The following is a 24,156-nucleotide window of genomic DNA, read 5'->3' as shown; positions in this document are numbered from 1 at the left end:
TAAAAACTTAGTACGCCACCTTGATGATGTCTTTTATTTTATATTCAAATACTATCGGCCAAATTTATGCCATTTTTCTGCTTATCTTGAGAAATTTTGTAGTCATGTCTAACCAATCAACAACTATATCGGGATATCTTAGAATGGAATCAATGAAGTCGAAAATGCATTTACTTTTTTTTTCATTAATTTTGTTTTACTCTATCAAAAAACTAGAATGTTGAGTATTGAAGTATAAGACTACCTCATCATATTAATGCATTAATAATCTCTTTATCAATGATCTCACCAAAATATGCATTTTATGTATACTTGTGCAAGCTTATATTGTATACTTCACAATTTTTGTGTACTGTCAGTATACCCATATTACCAAATAATAATTTGGATCAACAATATTTTAGCTTAGTTAAAATAGTTAAAGCCAATAAAATTACCTCCATACTCATTTTTGAAGCCAATGGTTATCAAATTTAGAAAGCTATCTATGTCTAGGTACCCACTTCTTAACATTGATAAATTATACAACAATTTCGATGCATGTTAAAGCGATGGTACAATGATGTACATGCCAAAAAAGAAAACTTATTTAAGTATATAGATGAGATACAAAGTTCAAAGTATTGAATATCATCAAAAAAAAAAGTATTGAAAAACATAGGAAATGACCTCTAAACTTATTGTAATAGCTAGTACCAAATATATTGCTAAACTCAAATTTCTGAGTAATACTATGTTGAAGTATAGCTTAAATACATGCATTGAATGTGTCAAACTCTAGCAATAGTTTAAACCAAGATTTATCGTCTCGGTACCGGATCACATACCGGTGCCACAAAAGCATAATATTGGTACGGTATGTATTTGTTTGGCATACAGACATACATACATATATATATATATATATATTTATATTTATGCATTACAAGGATGGAATCTCCTATCTAGTGTCTTATTAGTTTGAATATATTTTGGCAGCAAGTGCATAACAATTATCTTAAAATTTGTTTTATGGGCTAATGAGATTCAAGATATGTTTTGCAAAATCACGATAGAGATGTGAAAACAACAAAATTAGGATAGGGATGTAGGGACAACATTTGGATTTTCAAACAATAATGTTTTACTCCAAGTTTCAAACTAATTACAAAAACCCTAATTTGGTTGGATGGCTGAGGGCCATATGGATCAATCAAACCCATAAACCGGGACCGTCCGTTTAGCTAAGGTCTACAGCCGGGGAAAAAAAATCTTCCAGCCCCTCCTCCCCTCTCTCTTGCTCCCGAAGTTTAATATCACCCCGGGGCAGCAAACTCCCTCCCGGCTCTCATCTGCTCTCCCTTAGTTCAAGTGCGTAATGGAGAGGGTTGCGCTCCTCCGCTCCTTATCTTGCTCCTCTACGGCCTGCCGTCGTCTTCTCCCCCGCGCCAAGGCCAGCTCACGCCTTTTCTCCACCAATCCCCTCAGGCATCAGTCCCAGCACCTCCGCCTCTTATCTTGCTCCAGCGCCCTCCGTTGGCGGCCGGGTCCCGCCCCCTCCGTCCACCTCAGAAGAGCCTTCTCCCTCACCATTCGGGCGGTCTCTACCACCCCCTCGCCTGTCTCCCGAGGTAAAGATGTGCAAGAAACTCCACCCGGCCATCGGAAAATTCCTTTTTTCCTACGAAAAATCGCATTTAGAATGCGTTTCTTCTTTTGAAAGTTGCATTTTGGTTCATTTATTCTTTTAAAAATTGCATTTTTTTGTCTTTTTTTTTTTAAATTTGCATTTTGATGCAACTTCTCCTTCCCAGAAATCCTATTACAATTATTTGGTTCCTGTGATTTGTCCCGATAGACTTGGTTGCCCGCCCCTCCCTACCCGATAAAATTCTGGGATACTTTTATTTGCTGAAACTTGTGCCAGTTTAACTGAATGGAATTGCGCTGTTGGTTGCTTGCATTGATTTATTCGTTGACATTTGTAATTTTGTCTTCCATTGCCATCGTTAATGTGTTCAGTAATTTTTGACGAGTGAATCAGTGATGCTAATTTTGACAAACTCAATACTGAAAGCGAGTTAGAGGTTTTTTTTCCTCCCCTTAAAAGATTATAGCTTTTCACTCTAATTGGTATCACCTTGTAATTTATGTGATGACTGGATGACGTGTTGTGCTGTACAAGAATATTGTGGGAGGAGCACATGATCATACGTCATAACAGCCTTCGGCATTTTTTTTCTTTTGCCTCTCTTTTTTAAGGGTTGGGGGGGGAAGAGATTATAGACGAAATTTTAGCTCATCAAAGCTGCTATTCCCTAACTAATGAGAGTCCTTTATGTTACCCTTTAGATTGATTGCTGTATCTGGTTATATTGATAATGTTGGAAAGTAGGACTCCAACAAAGATAATGGAAAATGCCCTTGCCAAAATTTTTTCCAGTGTATGATCAGATGCTCCAAGTGAATTATCCTTGTGTAGCATAATATGGCACATTAAAAGTCACTCTTTGAGGCTTTCTTAACCATTCTCAGTCATTCGTTTTTCTAACTGATGATTCTTGATTTTTGACAAGGAAGTTATTTATTTTTTAATTTGACACTGGTACTATTCTCAAAGTTTGTGCCACTGAATTTCTTTTCTGCAATAGTATCCTATTGAGGATAACCTCCTATCAGCTATAGTTTATGACTTTGGTACATTGATAACATGTTTGGTCATTCATAATCTACAATTAACAACTTGTCAGTCTTCTTGAGTGGTTACTTGTATCTGCTTTAGATCCTATACTTGCATAACTTATACACAGTGAAACAGGAGGGCAGCCTCAGTTTATGGAAGAAAAAAAAGATTATAGGTCCTTTTTGAGGAGATGTGGGATCTAGTTCAGTCATCTGGAGCTGTAGCAAGGCCTCATGATTGGCCATCAGTAGGAAAGGGGTGAATTAAAAAAAAAAGCAAAGAAAAATGGGAAAAAAGAGAAGCAGGCTGCTATAAAACAAATTTCTATTCAATTTTTGTTCATCATTTAACACTGATACATGCATAACATGTATTCATGCACACATAAATGTGATTCTACGTATCTGCTCCATTGCATCAGCATAGCACCTTCCTTTCAGTGTATTGTGTGCAAGATAGAAGTCATTGAACTCTGTGATAGCACAGTGCATATATTGCAATCTTCAGTAAGCTGGTTTTAGTTTTTCTTGCTTGATATTCTTGGATGATTTTGAACATTTGAATGATATTTTTAGATCCAGAGGGTAATGAACTATTGTTAATTGGTATTGTTCACTATCTTGCGCACATATTTTGACATATCCACTTAGTCAAGTACTTTGATGATATTTGCTTTTAATGATGATAGATGATATTGTAGGAGATCGTTATTGTCTATCAGCTTTCTTTTTTGTCTGGAAAAATCCTTTGCTAGTTCAAAGTTAGTGTTTTCCTCTTTTAATGTATTGTTAAATTATGTAATCTGTTTGTTGTTTTCTATTGCCAGCAGAAATGGATGAGAGTCATGATATTGCTGAGAAGCTTGGTTTTGAAAAAATATCTGAACAAACTATTGATGAATGCAAATCGACTGCCGTACTTTACAAGCACAAGAAGACAGGTGCAGAAGTAATGTCTGTATCCAACGATGATGAGAATAAAGTATTTGGCATCGTCTTCCGCACTCCTCCGTAAGTACATCTAATATTCTTCCTTCTATCTGCTCTTGGTCTCTCGTCTGTCCAATTTTAGTCAAAGTGTTGTGTTTTTTCATCTGGTATGCACACATATATTATATATACATATATATACACACACATATATATATATACATATACACACACAAACACACATATATACATATACACACACACACACACACAAATATACATATGTTATATATACATATATACACACACACATATATACATATATATACACACATATATACATATATTATATATATACATATATATACACACATATATATACATATATTACACACACACACACATATACATATGTTACATATACATATATATACACACACATATATACATATATTATATATACATATATATATACACACACAAATATATATACATATTATATATATATTATATATACATATATATATTTATATATATACACATATTATATATATATTTATATATATATATCCACATATATATACATACACGCACACACAAATATACACACACACACACATATACATATATATACACACATATATATACACATATATATATAGTTATACACACACACACACATCTATATATATATATACACACACATACACACACACACACACACACACACACATATATATATATGCACACATATATATGTACATACACACACATAAATATGTATATATATATGTTTGTTATTCGAGCTATGATCTTGCTCACTGAACTGATGTGGGCTGAAAAAGGTATGATATTAGACATGGTAGTATTCCAGCTTGTACACTGTGCCAGAAAGCTAGAAAAGAGTATAAAAAAAAATCAGATACAACTACAAAGTTAGCATATCATCTTACAAAAATGAAAATAAAAAACTTTACAGTATATGACCGAATAATACTTTTTTGATTTCTAATTCAGCTCTTAATTCATTGGACTGTTTAGTTAAATATCAACTTTGTTATACATAGACTATATTAATTTTATCAATGTTAGCAATCTGTGCACTTATATAAAGAGTCTCAATGCATGCATGATCAAGTATGTGATTTAGGTGAAAGTCTCTAGAGTTTACATTTTATTTTCTTTCAAAGACATACTCTTAAATGAAAATTAGTTTGGAAAAAAAAGAAGATTACATTCTAAACTTAATAATGGAGAATACATACACAGGTTGAACACCAATATGCACATGTATTTCAGATGCGTGATTTATGTATTAGCCCTTGAATTATCTTGAATTCTTGCTAGAAAACCAAGGTATTTTAGTTAAAAAAATGCTGCTTAAAACCAAGGAATTGTAATAAATGACACATATATGGATCTTCTTTTTGGTTGCTTATTTTCGTTTTTATTCTCCTATTTTGCCTATCATATCTTTTCCTTCCCTTTTTTCATCTTTAATCTTTATTAAACTGGATTGTGAATAAGTAATCAGTTTGGGATAATACCAATATGAATTGATTAATCCACTCCAATCAACCTAAGTAATTTCAGAGTTGCAGTATTTGTTTCTCTTTTGGTGAGCATTTTATAGGCATAGTCATAAGTTTGTTACTTGGGAATCATTCATCTAGAAGGGAAAATTTGGTATGTAGCTTGTGTTGCATTAGAAATAGTATGGGTCAGTGATCAAGGCTGACCTGCTTCAGAACTGACTTTGGGCTTTAAGTATGTATGAAAGAGATTGTAAGATAACTTGTTTACACCCGCAGTCTACCTGACTGCTTACTGGCGGGGAAATCGACTTACAATCTTTTCACATAACATGCAGTGAATTTTTGGGATAAATACAGATGCAAATGGCTATTGGTTTATTGGCTCTTTGCTTTGCTCAATGTTCAGTCTTTATTCCATTGCATTTAACAAATCTTGCAGCAGTTGTGATTACTCTGTGTACCTCCTTTGTTTCTTTTTATGGCTTATATGCAGTTTAATGGGTACACTATCTTTCTATGCATATGTCACTTGGTCTTCTGAGTTCTAACTATACTGTACTTCTTTTTCTTTGAACACTTTTTTATGGCATGTTGGCAGCAAAGTTTGAAAGTTTGGTTTCAATTTCTGCAGTTTTAATTGTGATTTGGGCAATTTCAGCCAAAAATGATTTAAAAAAGTAGAAAAATTGAGGAAAGTAAAAAATCTAGTAAAAATGTTTTGCTCTGACATCATTATAAAATATGTTTATTGTTCGGAGTGTTTAAGTATATCATTTCGATGGTTTCTTGTTGGAATGCATGTATGGGATGCGTAATGTTTAAAAAATAGTAGTTTAATTGTGGAATTGATAATCATTTTTTTACATATTAGAGTGTTATGTGACTTATGTCAATGATTGTAAATGACAGTTTGACATGTATTAATTTTTGTGACCACTAAGTTTAATCTCTAGGATAGCCGAACCTATATTAAAAGTTGGCTTCTCTAATTTTCTTAGCAACCTAGTTTTCCAATGCTTTCAAATGTTCATCAAATTTGCAAAGTTTGATTTTTTTTTTCGTGGGAAAATGCTTTTGGAATAGAAAACAAAATGCTATCATAATTGCCTATATATAAAATATATTTGGCCTTTGGGCAACTTTGGGCCGAACCTACAAAACTGACTCTAGTTTCGAATCATTTTTGGATGAAAGTGAAAACTTATGGTTTTGATTATAGAGATAAGGCAGAAATTCAAAGTATGATTTTTTAGTAATTGCTGGTGGTATTGATATCTAGTGGTTCCTCATCCAATCTATGCTGGACACTTGGTGACATGGTGAAGTACTCCAAACAATACTCTGATATGTGAAAAGCATGTAAGATGGAAGATTTGTTAATAGTTATATCATGCAAGGTTCGCCGTGCCGGTACAAGCTTGTACCAGTCGGTTGGCGGCATGATTCGGTATGCCCCTGTGCTGTTCCGTGCTGGGTCTGTACCGACACAACAGAGAGGGTGAGGGAGAACAGGAGAGAGGAAAAGAGAGAGAGAGGAGGAGGAAGGGAGAGGGGGAGGGAGGGCCGTTGGAGGCTTTCGGAGGGTGCTGGAGGGGCACAGAGGGCCGGAGAAGGGGCTCCGCCCTTCGGACCCCTGCCCCTGCGGTGCCCTTTGGAGGCCAATGGCGGCATTCCCTCCCTCTCCCTCTCCCTTCCTCCCCCCATCTCTTTCTTTTTCTCTTTTTTCTTCTCCCTCTCCTCCCACTTGCCGGTTTACCGTTTTGAATGCCAGAACTGTCCCAGATGGTTCGGGACGGTTCTGCATTTCTTGATATCATATATAGTTGCTTTTATTCCTCTTTGATCTCTATTGGTACAAATGGCTCTTCTCAACAATAATCATCAAATTTTATTGCTTTTGCCAATCTTGAAATTTTCTTTCCATAATCTTTTCCCTGTGGTTATTGACTGTTGCTAATTATTTTATAGAGAACCTTTATTGGTTCTTGGCCACATATTTATGCCCCTGGAATCTTGCCTTTGCTTTTGATCATGTCTAGATATCTTTAGTTTGGTTTGTCTACCTTGTGGTGTATGAAGTCATTCTAACTCCTGATTCATGTGCATCCAATTATATAACATATGATGCATTTGATTGGACTCTCCATTTGTCAATTTCTTACATGCCACTCCAACATTATTGGTTGATTTTTTGTTTCCTCTTATTTTTCATGTTTACAAGCTATCAATGAATTTTGAGCTAGCTTATAGGTCATCCTTGCATAGTGTTACTTGATTCTTGTTCTTGTTCCGTGCATTATCATTCTTCATGGAGGTAATTGGGGCTAACCGTTGGCTTTGTGGTCTTTTCTAGATGGGTAATTTCCACCTATCACCTAATGTTTCCTTTGTGGAAGTCACCTCTTCACTATCTTCTTCCTTTCTGAGTAAAAGAGTTCAGGAGACCTAACCTGCTTCAATTATCTCCTTCTTTTCATCTCCAACATCATGAATCTTGTTCTATTGCCCTCTTCCATGCCACTGCAGAATGATCCCTAATGGGATTTAATTTGGTCTAACTGTTAAACTAGGGAAGCTCTCTAGATGGGTATTCTTGACCTTTCTTCCATGTTTCCTTTGTGAAATGATATCTTCGTTATCTTCTCCCTTGGACATTCAACACCTAACTTAGTCTGTAGACTCTGTACCTTTGAATTTGGTTTATTCACCCTGTGTGTTGAAGCTTGCAAAAATGTCCTTTACTTGCTCTTGGCTTCCATCTGCACTGATTTCATTGATTTAGTAATCCTTGAAGTTTTGACTTCTTCAAGCAACTGGGCTATAAATACATTGATTTTTGAATGACTTATCCTGTTTTATATGGGCATATCTCATATATTTATGTCTTTGGTACTTCATAACTCATACTCACCTTTTTAAAGTCATCATAATCCTCCTTGTACTTTGGAAATGAGGCATGCATCTGGTTTCCATTTCGATCATGTCTCCTTTAGCACTTTATTTCAGATCATTTGTCTTCATGCTTATCAAAGTGGTGCTCTTGAGTATTGAGCGCTAAAACTATTTGATTCTGGAGGCAGTCCACATTTCTCGTTCTATGAAATTCGTTGCTTTAATATGCAGTGAACTTTAGGGCCTTTTTGGCTGCCTGCATAACTGTTCACTATATAAGCCCAGTATAGGCTGACTATGAGAAAAGTGATATTAGTTGCAAAAAAAGAATGTCCTGCATATAGAGAAGCCTGGGGTTGCGTTATACTGAAGAAATACGGATGGTGGATCAATGTAAAAGTGACTTCCAGCATTCCGATAGGCTTTGTGCATTCTATTTTTTCATCAATCATAGAAATTATTAAATTAAATAGTTTAAAGATGTTTATGCACTGATTTAAAATAGTTAATATTAATTATGTTTGAACATGAACAAAATTGCAGATCCTAGCATGTCGATTGGAAGTCTTTTTTGTAGGCCTGTATACCTTTCCATGCCAATTCGTGGCAAGTTTTAGCATGTGCTCCATCATGAATCTGTAATCGTAGCTAGCAATCATGCACATACGCTACTATTAGTTTGTAAACTTTATTTAGTAACTTGAGTCCTTTAGAAATCTACATCAATGTTATTTTTTTTGTATAAATCTGAATGTGGATTAATGGATTATCAATCCTTAATTATGTAATCAAAAGATTTGGTGTTTTGACAACTAGAAGTTTGCCAACTGCAGAGAGGATTCAACCGGCATACCTCACATACTTGAACACAGTGTGTTGTGTGGATCCAGGAAGTACCCTTTGAAAGAACCCTTTGTTGAATTACTGAAAGGTAGCTTGCATACTTTTCTAAATGCATTCACCTATCCGGATAGGACTTGTTATCCAGTTGCTTCAACAAATGCAAAGGTAAATATGTAAAATTTTTAGGCATTGCTTCACTATTTTGCAATGTGCCCATATGAGTCTTCCTAAAAAATACAATTCCCAATTCTTCAGGATTTCTACAATTTGGTTGATGTATATTTAGATGCTGTCTTCTTTCCTAAATGCATCGAGGATTTCCAAACATTTCAACAGGAGGGTTGGCATTATGAGCTTAACAACCCTGCTGAAGATATATCCTTCAAAGGTAGCTCTTCAGACCACATTATTTCCGTCCGTAAACCGTAATGAATAAGGTCTCTTTCATTTTTAGGCAATTTTCCAATCTTCTACGAAATGTAATGCAAAAAGCTTTCCTATCAAGCCATCTCCGTACTCTTCTACAATGGATTTTGTTTAGTTTCCGTACCTTGGATGGTTTAGGCAAGTTAACTAATTATTCACCCTTTGTACGTGGTATGTAATTCCAGGAGTCGTCTTTAATGAGATGAAAGGAGTATACTCTCAGCCTGATAACATACTGGGTCGGGCTTCTCAACAGGCAGGTTCCTTGTTTTATGTTCTCTACATGATTTTATGAACTTATATGATCATTGTTATTGATTTTTGGTAGTTGTCTTATGCTGCATGCATAAGCATTGTAGTATACTGATGTTCTTTGAAACCATCCTTTTCAATTCACTTCTTTGATGGTTAACCTATTAGATATTCTTCATTAAATGGGAGAGTTGTGTTTCAATTTTTAAATGTACGATACTTGTGAATGGTGTCCAGTAATGTTACCTTCGTATGCTTCAGCTATACACAGAAACAAAGTGCTCATGATCCGATACTTCAGAGGATTGGGAACCCTCATGCTTTATGATTGATATGTAAACCCATTGTCAGCTAATGTTCGTCTGGTGGGTAGGCTTAACTGTTTACCACTTTAGTTGTTTTACAATACAGCTCCTACTTTTACTGAACCTTCCGACCAAGGGCTGGCAAGTTCCTTTCTTAAGAAAGTAATTTGAATATGATATTGGTGAGATAAAGACTTGTAGCAGGGTCTTATAATGCTTTGCAAAAGAATCAAGTAATAGATTAAGGCATACAAATGTTTTTTTTTTTGGAAAAGCGGTTAACAGAGTTCTCCAGTGCGCAATTTTGATTTTTATGACTAGGATGAGGTATTGGCAGTGTAATTATGAACCCCTATTCCCCAAATAGATATAGGTAGAGAAAATCCTTGTGAATATTGGTTTCTCTAATTTTTGGCTTTCACTTACATTTGAAAGTTGATCTGACATATAAGCAATGCTTAAACGATGTACTGGAAGTTGTGGATATTTTGGTCAATCCATTGAATCATGAGCTGAACTCAATAAGAAGCATTTCTCCCATCTGGGGTAGCCCTATATGTGACAGATCTATTTCAGTGTTTTATATCGGAAAATCTTAAAGCTGTCATTATCAGGAAATGCACGATGGAAGAGGTAATGACCAAGCAGCAGACTCCAAGTGGAAGATGCAGATTTATACATATTATGTCCAGTATACCAAACAATAGAAGCAAACCTATTTATCTTCTTCATTGTGCATTATTAACAACAACATAGTAAGTAGATGCAGCCTGATATTCTCTGACTCATTTTTGACCTTAGCTTAGATGAACCGAAAAATGATAATCTGGTTATCTATTCAGACGGTAAATCGGTCTACTTCAAATTGCATTAGCCATTGTTGATGACTGATTAAAGTGCACATGACTTGACATCTTTCTGCCAGTAGATAGAGTTAGTACAAGAAAACACAAATATTAGCTGTAAACTCCAAAAATGTTGTACTCTTTAACTGAATGATGACAAATGTAGTGGTTGTGTAGAATTTACTATCCATATTGGTTTAATAACAAGTAAAATAAGGCCTGGAAATCGTGATTGTTTTTAAGGCTGTTAATAATACATCCAATTGCTGTCCTGGTTCAGTTGTAACTGTTTGTTCATGAGTTATTCCTTAACCTTCAGCTAGATATATATGTGTAGCATTGGTCCCTTTGGTAGCCAAGAATTCAGACCTTTGAAATTTATCTATGAAGATAGTCTTCATGTCAAATAAAAAGAAACAACCACTGACATGTGTTTCAAATACAAGGAGCTAAACTTACCTCTACTTGTAGTGTAGGTTTGCGATAATCAAAAGAAAAGCTGAAATTACATATAGGTTCATCATCAATTGATATTCCATAGGCTTGTTTTTCTTAGATTTCATTAATTTCGGCATGAATTATCTACACAATGACATTGTCTCAGATCTTCTTTTAGGCATTATAAACTGTCAAAGCAACTTCCACTTCTTCCTGAGCGCACACCAATATTTCTAGTTGGTATTTTTGCACTTCTTTTAAGAATGTGTTTCTATTATCTTGGGGATGTTGTTTTAATTCTTACTTATAAGAATGGAAAAGAGCGGACGAGAACCTATATTGTTTTCAATGTTAACTCCTGCTTAATTTGAACTACTTTGCTGTGTAGTTTCTTTGCTCTTCCACGTATAAGGTATGCTTGCTTTTTGCTGTTAAATTGCATGTCTTATATAAACTGTTGAGCTGAAGAAAGACAATTTAAGAATAAGTTATTCCAGTTTGAGCATGCTTATCTTTTCGAGTAACTTGAATTAGATGTCTTGCTTCTGGATTGCCCAGCTGTTAAATGATTCAGGTGTTTTATTTGTTTGCTTTATCATGTTTGTTGCTTTTATCTTTTCTTCTTTCTTTTTAATAAGTTATCATTTTCAATCCCATAAACTTAAATTAGAAAAATCTTCTAATTTAAACACTGAGCAATTGGACTGAACCAAAGCATCTGTAGTTGGTTCTGTTACTTTTTCCAGGCACCATATGTTCAGTATTTGGTGAAAGTTTACCTTGGTTTTGCCTTTCAACTTTGTGATGAAAGTCCAGGTGTGTTACATTTTTGCATATTGATTCCTTGCAGGCCCTTTTTCCTGAAAATACATATGGTGTTGATAGTGGTGGTGATCCAAAAGTCATCCCCAAGCTCACTTTTGAAGAATTCAAGGTTCACATTTCTTTTTCCATGCTTAAATTGTTTTTGACATAGAGTAATAATTTCTGTCAAAGTTAGATTGTTGTCACTTCTTAAATTGTTCTATTGCTTTGTTTTTTTAACCTTAAATTGTATCATTTCTTGTTTGTTTGCTCAAGGTTTGTATTTCAAGTTCTTTCAGGATTTTGAACCCTAATATTCTGATCTCATCATCTAATTTAGTATTTGGCAAGCTGTAGTAACTGCCGGTGCTACACTTTTTTGACAGTCATTTTTTACGATAAAATTGGTATTGATCTCTAGAAAGTGGAAACATTAATTTTAGTCAGGAATTGGCACTGAATGCTCCAACTTTATGATGCCTACTGCCTGATTTCCATAAAGCTTATGCATCCGAGCAAGGTTGGCAAAGGTGGTTACCTAGGTGGGTTGATGGTCCTGCATAGGCACTTGGTACTTTCCTGTGTTCTAGGCAGGGAGAAAGGGTCAAAGTCCTGCATGTGCATTGGCATGATACTTGCTTTGCCAGTGCTTGGCACAATCTGGAAACATGCTGGCTCACATTGAACGGCATGCAGCTATGCTCTGTGCCAACAAATCATCAGCACAATATGTTCCAGCCCCTGCCAAACCTTGGTAGGGAGGCCATCTGATCGTTTAGGTGGGTACCTGGATGCTTAATAACCAGCTTTGGCTTTATAAAATGCCTGGGTGTCTAAGGGCTGCTTTCGGCTTGGGCAGTTGCATTGGTAGTTGAAGTTTGGGGCAACAATGTTTGATGCAATACTGTATCCAAATAAATATGTAGCAATTGGAGAGATAAATGGAAGTGCATCTGTTAGAAGAGTTTCTTTATTGAAACACAAACTTTTCAAATGTGAGATCACAACTGTTCATTCAATAACTTATCCTCATTTGATGAGAATGCTATTATCCTCATTTGATGAGAATTATGTGCAATATATTTCAGGATTTCCACCATAGATACTACCAGGCATGCATTTACGTTATAATTTATATTTTAAACTTGTGTGTGTACATAATTGTGTGTGAAAATATTATGTGCAATATATTTCAGGATTTCCACCGTAGATACTACCACCCTGGCAATGCTAGGATATGGTTTTATGGAGATGATGATCCAAATGAGCGACTACGTATCTTAAGTGGTGAGGAGCTTACCTTACATAAGTGTTTGTTTTCTTTGTATGACACCTTGCCTTCTCTTCCTGATACTCTTATGATGCACTTCTACTTATTTAGCTTTATTGATACTAACCATCTGAAAGAAAATTCTCAAATACCTAGATCCCATGTCTCCTAATCAAGATTTTTCCATTTGTTGCATATTCTGAGTGATAGTTTGGATTTACCAGATTGATTAGCTTTAAATGTTCTGTTTTTACTTAGTTTTGAACTTTTAAGATAACTCCCTTCCTTTGATTGCAGATATTTCTCTAACCAGCTTAAAATCAAATCCCTTGACTTACGAACTGAACTTCTGAAAAGATTTCGTAACTTGCCTGCAACAATTTGAAGTTTCATTGACAATTGAGTAACAAAGGATTCAAGAGGCTTTAATGAGCGAGCCTTTTAAATCTTTTTAAGATATTTGAAAACAAATCCAAAAAACAGTGGTGAGTTCTATAAAAATGGATATAAGGGAGGCTTACCTCATGTGGACATGGATGGGCACGAAGATGAAGGAAGTGCCACGGCCCGGGGTGAGCTTCAACGTATATAAGACTTATGCCTTGTTGTATGTAAATTATGGTTAGATCACCTTAAAAGGGCAGCTCTCCATCTCTTTTTGTTGAGCTCTTGCCCTTGTTATTGCCCGATTGAAATTAATAAGCCAAAATACCCTTGTATGTCCCATAAAAGTCTGCTTGTAGACATTTAGTTTTGAAGCCAAGAATCTAAATGCAACTATATGCTTTGGAGCTATAAACATGCAATTTGATATTCATTTGATACCTTTTTGCCAATCTAAGCTCTTAATTTTAGGGAAGCGATACAACTATCTCAATCCATGTTACCCAGACACATTGAAAATAAGGTTCTTCACCATGTCCCCACATGGATACAACATGGCACCTGCAACATGTATTGGCCATGCCGGTGACACGGGTATTTATTTTACTCTAGCCGGAGAAGGGGGGGAGAGAGAGAGAGAGAGAGAGAGAGAGAGAGGGTGGTGGTGGTGGAGGAGAAGCAGGGAGGGAGGAGGGCACTGTGTACCTGTTTCTTCTCCAACCCTGGCTTTAAGGCTTGTTCATGGATCTATTCTTGTTTCCCTTCTAAAAGTGCAGGGAATGCAAATCATCCATCCAGAAAGACACATCCATTTCACCTCTCTAGTTAGCTAGGGGTTTCATGGGGAGTTGGGGGCTAGAGATTAGAAGGGAGAGAAATAGAGAAGAGAGGCGGTGGGTTTAGAGAGCAGAAGAGACATTGCATCTGATGGGCAAAGCAAAGATAGCCCAACTTTTTTCAGTAATGGGGCCTACTACTAAGCGATGCAGTTGAGTAACTGAGATACATGGTTGATGGGCCTAAATGATGTCATAGCTCAAAACTATTAATTGTCTACAATCTAAATGCTTTCAAATCCAAATAAATTTTTTTTTGTGTGTGATGTGTATATACCGTGCCCTCTTGTCCATTTTTTGAACTTTTCATGTTGGATACTTCAGGACACTTGGACGCTTGACACCTATGCCCCATGTCCAGGTAACACTGATCTCAATGACTTGGATGTAGATAAGGCCTATGATACGATGGACGTCGTAGACCTTCGTATTAGAACATTAATGAAATTTCCCTTTGAGCTTAGAACACTAAGTTAGTAGCACAGAAATTCATCCAATGAGATATTGGCAGTTCACCATGTGAATAAGCATGTACATTATTCACAAGCAGAGTCTTCGGTAGTGGTTATATTCTAGTAGATGTTTGTCTCTAGTTGTTTCCTTTCAACTGATTAACTGTCCAAAATAATGTGATGGCTTGGAGGCTATGTTTCCTAGATTCCTTTACAATCATCGTGTCTTTCATGCTTTAGAACTTTACCCTTGCATGGTGCGACATTTACATTATTCTACTTGTTAACGAGCCATAAACCAAGTGGACATTCTTGAGCTATTAAGAGTATAGAAACAATGATGTTCTACTTATCAGCTCAAATAAGTGGCTGTCTGAGGGTCAAATAATGATTGAGATCTCTCTAGAAGTTAGTATTTAACTGTTTAATAATATCATGTCTCGAGTACAACTTAATTCCGAGCACTGGATCAGTTCTTGAGTTGGTTAATTTGTAATGATATCTGTCTTGCAGAGTATCTTGATCAGTTTGAAGCAAGTTCTGCCTCTAATGAATCAAAGGTTCAGCCACAAAAGTTGTTCAGCGCACCAAAAAGGATCATTGAGAAATATCCTGCTGGTGAAGGTGAGGATTTGAAAAAGAAACACATGGTTTGCCTTAATTGGCTGCTATCTGAAGAGCCCTTGGGCTTAGAAACTGAGCTTGCACTTGGTTTCTTGGATCATCTTTTGCTTGGAACACCAGCTTCTCCACTGAGAAGAATTCTGCTGGAAAGTGGCTTAGGAGATGCCATTGTTGGTGGTGGAATTGAAGATGAACTCCTTCAACCCCAGTTTAGTGTTGGACTGAAAGGTGTCTCTGATAACGACATTCAAAGGTTGAAGAATTGGTTGCGGACACTCTTAAAAAGTTAGCAGAGGAAGGTTTTGCTCCTGAAGCTGTAGAGGCATCGATGAACACAATTGAGTTCTCACTTAGGGAGAATAACACGGGTTCCTTCCCCCGAGGCTTATCTCTGATGCTTCGCTCCATTGTATGGGATTCTGTATCTCTTCCTAGTTTAAGGAAGTCACACTGTTGATCTTTTGCCCGGTTGAGACTAACTCATAGATGTCCATGTCTTGCAGGGTAAATGGATATATGATATGGATCCATTTGAGCCCCTAAGATATGAGAAACCTTTGCAATCTCTAAAAGCACGTATAGCTGAAGAAGGATCCAAAGCTGTTTTTTCCCCACTTATAGAGAAATTCATCTTAAACAACCCTCATCGTGTCACAGTTGAATTGCAGGTGTGTCTACAACTCTTTAGCTTAAGAATATTAGTTTAGAATAACATTTCATTAGTTTTTAAAGAGCAGTGATATCCTTCTATTTCTTGGGAGAACATTTTGTCAGTTTTTTAAGATAACTGACATCCTTTTTATGCAGCCTGATCCAGATAAAGCTTCTCATGATGAAGCAGTTGAGAAAGAAATACTGGAAAAAGTTAGAGCTGGTATGACAGAAGAGGATCTCGCTGAGCTAGCACGTGCCACGCAGGAGCTCCGCTTAAAGCAAGAAACACCAGATCCACCTGAAGCTTTAAGATCCGTTCCTAGCCTCTCATTACAAGATATCCCAAGAAAACCTATACATGTGCCCACAGAAGTAATACTTTTCATCCTTTTCTATAACAAATCGCATGTATGTGACTTCTAACATACATAATGCACCCACTCATCCACCCACTTCCTATGTACACTTTCCATCCCATCCCTGCCAACCTTGTCTCGCTCGTTGCATGATGTCTTATCCTTGCCTTTATTCCTAGCATATTGGTTTATTGATCTCAATATTGTGTTGTAACTGCTTTCTGATGCATTGCCAACATAACTTATACCCTTTAAAAGCTTCTCTTTCAGTTCAGTTTCTGATTTTTGATGCTTTCATGTGATTTGAGTTTTAAACATGGTTGGAAGGTTATTAATAGCATATGCTTCTGGATTGCAGATTGGAGAAGTCAATGGAGTCAAAGTTTTGCAGCATGACCTCTTCACCAATGACGTTGTCTATGCAGAAGCTGTATTTGATATGAGTTTATTGAAGAAAGAACATCTTCAATTGGTGCCATTGTTCTGGTGAGCAGAACTATTTTGCTTCGTCATTGCACTAAGTTGATGCATGTATATATATATATGCACAGTTGAAATTTAGTACTTCAGAACTTGAGCTAACACCTTGGAGTTTTTTATCAGCCAATCATTGCTAGAGATGGGTACAAAAGACATGGATTTCGTGCAGCTTAATCAATTAATTGGAAGAAAGACAGGAGGAATTTCAGTTTATCCCTTCACATCTTCTGTAAGGGGAAAGGTTGATCCATGCACACGTATAATTGTTCGTGGAAAAGCCATGGCAGGACGGGTTGAGGACCTATTTAACCTGGTATTATCATTACCTTTAGCTCTATGGTTCTAATTTTGCATTGATATAAATTGATATTCTTGGTATAGTTCTAAAAATCATTCTGCTTCGTATGTTTATAGAGTTTTCTTTTAGATTTCTTTGTTTACCATATCTGTAACTGCAATCTTTAGCTCGTCAATATTGGCTGTCTCCAAATTTTAGTCTTCATCATTCGTTCCATGAGGAATGAATCCTCAATAGCAGCCACTTTTCAGTCCTTTCAACTTTTATGATGGATTTCTTATTCTTTCATCTGTTATTACAAGTCTTTAAAGCATCCAGCTTAGTCGGACTCTTTAAGACACTAACATACCTTAGATCTGACAACAGCAAAAACAAGTTGTCCCTTCAAGTATGTTTGAGCTTCTCATGTGTGATTAAGTGCAAACAAGTTCTGAAAGCTATATACAATTTGAATTGAACCTCTTATCACAGTTACTCTAACTTGTGTGGAAGAGTTTGTTGCATATCAACTTTCTGCTAGGGAATAATCTGCTCATACTAAATTTTAGTTAGTGTTATTAAAAAGTACTCTTTTCCGAACACATACTAATTAAAGCTGTGATGAATTCTGATAAACTAATCTGCGGTCCATGCCTTACATCTTAAAAAGGGGCTGACATTTTTAGTTGTTTCCAGATGAATTGCATTCTTCAGGAAGTTCAGTTTACTGAACAGCAGCGCTTTAAGCAATTTGTATGTCAAAGCAAAGCAAGAATGGAGGTACCTATTTCATGAATCTCTGCATGCAAAAATGCTTATTGAGCATCATGATAATCTAATGGATATCTGTATGCAGAGCCGACTAAGAGGCAGTGGTCATGGAATTGCAGCTGCTAGAATGGATGCTAAGTTAAATGTAGCAGGATGGATTGCTGAGCAGATGGGTGGCATTAGGTCTGCTTTCTTGCTATTTCACCTAAAACGTTTAGGATTGGTTTCCTGTATTTGCATCCTGCTTTTGTTTTGACGTATTAAATCCATGTTGTTATTTGTCTAATTAAGCATTTAAACAAAGATTGCAATGAATATTTTTAAGTGGACAACTTCATATTGATAATATATGCAAAACTAAAATGATACATTTTCCTCTAAAACTCATACATTCTCTTTTTTTTACTCCTATTTGACTTCTACTCAGAATTTGGCTACCATCTCTAGTAAACTAGGGGTGAAAGATGGAAATAATTAGAACAGAAAAAATGGAGCAGAGAAAACTATGACAGAAGCTATCTGAACCTGGCTTAAGAGAAATCTTTCATTCATTCAAATAATTGGCATATAGTGTCTTCTGGTGGCCAGTCATAGTGCCCTTTAGAACATCTCCATGGCTTGATTTATTAGGAATTTAGGATGCCATTTAGACAATCTTTCCTGAATGAAAAATTTAGATTCTCACAGAACCTTAAATATACACATAAAACCAACGTTTGCCGTGTGGATATCGGACCTCGTACCAGTACCATTCTATCACAGTGTTGGCACGCCATAAGGTATGAGACGGCGAGACATACTAAGTGTCGGTATGGTACGAGCATCTGGTACGGTACAGAACCGACCCATATGATGAAGCTTGCATAAAACAGTAAGGGAAACAAATCCTAATGACTTCTTGACTTAGCCATCCAATATATGCCTAAAGGAGGAACTTGGTATATCGATCCTACTTAGAATAGGACTCTGAGAACCGACCGTAAAACTTACCTAAATGAAGGATCCAAAATAAAATCAAATCCAACTCAACTGATTTTCTTTTGCATCGTTATTTTTCTAGAATATATTTCTTTACCATTTTAATTGAAGTGTTTTCTAATTCTTTACTCAAAAAGGTGAAATAATGCCTGGTTGTTATGCTATATGTTAAGACTTAAGACTATATCATTGCAAATGTACAAAATGACACCTGTAATATTCAATGTCAGAGTTGTGAGTTATGAAACTTCTATGTGCTTTAGTTGTTATAGTTAATAATATTTGACTATGCATTACATTCTTTTCTGTGGAACATATACTCTAGCGATCTGTCAATTAAGTTAAGAAGCTTAGCATGATTAGTTCCTAAAGTTCAATACTTTTTTTGGTAGTTATTTGGAGTTCTTACAAGACCTGGAAAAGAAAGTTGATCAAGATTGGGATGAGATTGCTTGTTCACTTGAGGGAATACGTAAATCCCTGCTCTCAAGAAGAGGTTGTTTGGTGAACATGACAGCCGATGGAAAAATATCACAAACTCTACAAATTTTCTGGCCAAGTTTCTTGATTCACTCCCAAGCGATTCAATCTCTGAGACTGGTTCCTGGCATGCCCAACTTTCTTCAGGAAATGAAGCCATTGTCATTCCTACCCAGGTGCAGTCATTTATTTTAGCAGTACCACTTAATGTTCCGTTATATAAAAATTTTCTCATGATATTTATCATCCTTTTCATTACTTTTGCAGGTTAACTATGTGGGAAAAGCTGCTAACATATATGAAACAGGATATCAGCTTAATGGAAGTGCATATGTCATTTCCAAACACATCAGTAACACGTGGTTATGGGACCGCATCCGAGTGAGCGGTGGTGCATATGGAGGCTTCTGTGATTTTGATACTCATTCAGGTTCATATCACATCATATCCATGCATTTCTTGATTTGTTTCTGATAACCATCAACTCTTGTCATGCATATCATGTATTTTGTTCCTCATAGTTGGGTTTCAATGGCAGGAGTATTCTCTTATTTATCATATCGTGATCCAAACTTATTGAAAACACTAGATGTATATGATGGGACGGCCAGCTTTCTCCGAGAAATTGAGCTAGATGATGATACTCTTACAAAAGCCATTATTGGTACTATTGGAGATGTTGATGCATACCAGCTTCCAGATGCAAAAGGTTACAGCAGGTATAAATTCCACTTCTGATCTCGCGTATAAATTGATGTACTCCGCTTCTAGATCCTAAAGGTTTCTCTTTTGCATATTCTCTTGGATTTGAATAAATGATTTTCTCTGCTAGAAGCATCATGAAAACTGAATCATAATGCCTGATTCATCTACTATTTTAATCATGTTTAAGTATAATTTGGATATGCTTTGCCTTAGCATTTGAAATTGTAAGTTTTACAGACTGGTGATCAGAGACAAAAATATTTTATTGGACCATTGCCACTATGGCATTTAAATAATGTTTAGAATCTGGTGTACATTTGAGCGTTTGAAGCACGATAATGTTTTATTAATTACTAATCTACGTGGGATAGGAAGCGAGACATCGTCATCTAAGCACAGATCTGCAGTCCTCCTGTTAAGGTTGGGTTGATCTTTACCTTTCGTTTGATTTGTATCCAATGCCATATTCAAATAATAGAAATTAAAACAGAGCCTAGCAACGAAGCCTGTTCCATTTATTTTTGTTTGTAAATATGGATCCCACCGCGCCATTGTTTTCTGCCAAGGTTTAATTCTTGATGACAGAAAGGGTCTCCAAGCCTTTTCACTAATTATATTGGAGTCATCTTTGGCTTTCCCTTTTCTGTTTTTGACGTTAACCTGAATTGAGGTTCCCTGCATGTTGGGACCATCACTAGCATATATTCCATCTTGAGACCATTTCATACAACTTGATTTATCCTTTATTAATGCTACTTCCATCTATTCTCCAATGTACCCATTTCTGATATCTCCCAGACATACCTTGTATTAACTAGCATCTAACATCTTTGCTTGCTCAAGTTATTGTATGCACACAATATTAAACATTCTTTGCTCCATGCAATAAGGCTTCCGTTATAACAATATTATTTCCACCTAGTTATCATTGCTGTTGTTATCATCCAAGCCTTTTCTCATCGCATAGGGGATATGGTATAGAGAAAAAATCAAACTTGAGTAGGCGACATGGAAGGACCGAGAAGATTCCTATTTCCTCTAGTTTCAATGCTTCTGAGTACCCTAAAGAACTCGGGCTCATCGACACTTAAATTCATCATGCTTTTGGTCATTTTTTAAGGCAGCCTCATCCTTCTCTTGTCCTTCTATGCAATGAAGCCAAAGTAGCTTCGTCATGCCAACTGTAGCTCCATCCTGTTCACTACGTATATATGTTCTTGCTTAATTGTACTAATGTTAATTGGTTACGCTCTGCACCTGCTTCTATTTCAAGTACTTTGGCAGAGCTTCGTCACCACCTTCCAAACCCAAATCCTCTCATCTGCTTCCTATCAGAAGAAAAACTTCTATAATTCAAAAATTAAGAAACTACTACAAGTCCCATCAACTGATGAGTTTGTCTTGCAAGCTAAAAACCCATCAAGGATCTCCCTATTAGACGTTAGCAATTAAAATTAAGACTGGCTCAAAGCTGTCCCTCTAGCAATTTCATGTTGCCATCCCTCTCTAGGTAGTCCATGTAACATATCATTGTTCACTTATAATGTAGCACCATGAATACATAGGGACATGCATTTTTCTTCATCCCAGCAGAATAGTCTCTCATCAGGCATTCTGTTTTTATGATTTTCCATATAAATGGAACATACAACTCTGAAAATTGTCTATGAATTGCTCGAGTAAGAAGATTGCGAATGATCATTCTTTTGCCTTGAATCCGAATATAATGTCATTGATTGCCTAAAGCTCTTCCCTTATCTTCATGACATGACATTTTTCGAACTCATCGTGCCAAAATTAGTGATTTTAACCATTGTAACACTAGTTCTGGAATTCATTATAAGATAATTATTTCAAGGGGCCAGTAGATTTAGGGTATGCTTGGTTGCAATGAAATCTGTTGAAAAGGAAAAGAATTTTTTTTTTTCAATACAAAGAAATTCCTGAAACATAATAATAAACTTTTCTAAATTTGCTAGTTTCTGACGAACACAGACTTTGCAGTTTTCACACAATTTTCCATGCAAAAACAAACATGCTCTAAGTAGTTAAAGGAATGGTTGTTCATGAAAAACCATGGTCCTGCATCAGTGAGAGGCATATGAGATATATAGTCTATGCCCATATGTGCTAGTACTTTCTTATCCTTGTTAGTAATTTTCTTAATCTTTATTGGTGCCATTATTGGTTCCCAGCAACTATACTTTTTTTTGGGTAAGAGATCCCAGTAAGTACATAATTGAAGCTTGCTAATTGCCTTTTTAGAGCCTACTGGGGACAATCAAAACAAGGATAAATATTCCTGTAAGATTATTTATCTTCCTACGTGATTATAATATAAAAGGATTTACAGAAAACATGTTAAACTCCATAGACATGCACATTTTATTCTTGTTTTAATTGTGTGGATCCAGTGTTGGATACTTATTGGCTGCTGGTGGTTTGTGCTTTTATTCGCAATTAGCAAATTGACAACATTTAGCACTGACCATATTTCCATGTCAGTTCTACTGCGATACCTACTGGGTATAACAGATGAGGAACGTGAAAGAAGACGGGAAGAGATTTTGTCAACTAGGTAAGATACTGCGGCTTTATTTTATCTGGCTTTTAGGAAGAAGTATAGTTGTGGCAGGTATGAACCAATTAAAGGTTGTTAACTTGTTATCTTGAGATGAACCTGTCCTCCATAGTGAACCACTCTTCATTATTCTGTTTCTCAAATTGTTCTGCATTGACTATTCTTCTTCCCATTTATGTACAGTTTGAAGGATTTCAAGGAGTTTGCTGATGCAGTTGAAGCTGTCAAGAATAATGGGGTTGTGGTTGCTGTTGCCGTCTCCTGAGGATGTTGCTGCAGCAAATGGGGAGCGACCTGGATTTTTTGATGTTAAGAAAGCCCTCTGAAGTTCTACAGGCTGGGAGATGTTTGAGAGAGCAATCTATTTAGCATTCAGAAGATCTTGGGCACGCCTTCGCAAAATATTTGGCAAAATTTTTGTACCACCAATCACAGTGGAGAACATTATCCTTGGTCTGCGACTACTTCAGCTTAATTATAATTTGTCACTCTCCCAGGCTGTGTTGGGAGGGCGATAGCTGATTCCTAGAATGCAGCTCTACCATTATTGAAACCTTCGGGCTTTGTAACTATATAGATTCATTATAAACTTTCTACAAGTTGATTCATGGATACATGTAGAATGCTTTCCTCCCCTCCCTCCTTCCATCCGTCCTGCTTAATGCCCTCATCTAGGTTGCGAGAACATTCACAGTAAGCAGTAGTAGAGGCCATCTTAAAGAATGAATTGAAAGGTCATGAAATATTTTAACATAATTTTACTTCTATAAGGATCAATAAAGGTTCAATTGAACAGAAGTTTCTTTCATAAGAATTGATATAGGTTCAAGTTTCCACCCTTTTTTTTTTTTGACCCCCTTAACCCCTTTCCTGCTTAAGGGTTTAGACTTGGACTGTCATGTTGTTTGATGCCACATTCCTTGAGGAGCTAATGGAGCGTGCATGTATTGGTATGGCTCTACAGGTTACAGAAGGATGTAATGTATGAGACTACCTGGTATGGGATCTTTTCAGAAAACAAAATACGTCAAATTTATTTCAGCAACTTAGAGCAGCCCATATGAGCCTTAACTGATCTCTTTTTTGTTTTCTAGTTCTTGGCTCTTAAACCTGCCAAAGTTTCTTCAGCTGCAGAACGAAACAATCCTTTTGAACCAACCAAAACAGATGTAGCATGCGACTCGGAAACCACCTTTTTCAAGAACGAAGTTTTTATATCCAAGAACATAAACCTTAAAAAGTGCATGCAGAACTGTAACATCATGTACTCAATCTTGGAACATTCATTTATCTTGCAGAGTTGGTAAATCCAATTCCACCCCTATGTGTTTAAGTATATTTTTTATCATTCCCTCCATGTAGACCTAATTTTATGCA

At 36.2% G+C, this 24,156-nt stretch overlaps 1 pseudogene; it reads left to right on the top strand.

Moving 5' to 3' along the window:
- Positions 1 to 1,230: 1,230 nt before the first annotated feature.
- Positions 1,231 to 23,393, top strand: LOC103718342 (annotated as a pseudogene).
- The last annotated feature ends 763 nt before the right edge of the window (positions 23,394 to 24,156 follow it).

This window comes from Phoenix dactylifera, chromosome 15 (genome assembly GCF_009389715.1).
Source record: "Phoenix dactylifera cultivar Barhee BC4 chromosome 15, palm_55x_up_171113_PBpolish2nd_filt_p, whole genome shotgun sequence".
In the NCBI taxonomy this organism is placed as follows: domain Eukaryota; kingdom Viridiplantae; phylum Streptophyta; class Magnoliopsida; order Arecales; family Arecaceae; genus Phoenix; species Phoenix dactylifera.
Note: the sequence above shows the minus strand (reverse complement) of the source record. Positions and strands in the feature narration are given on the sequence as shown.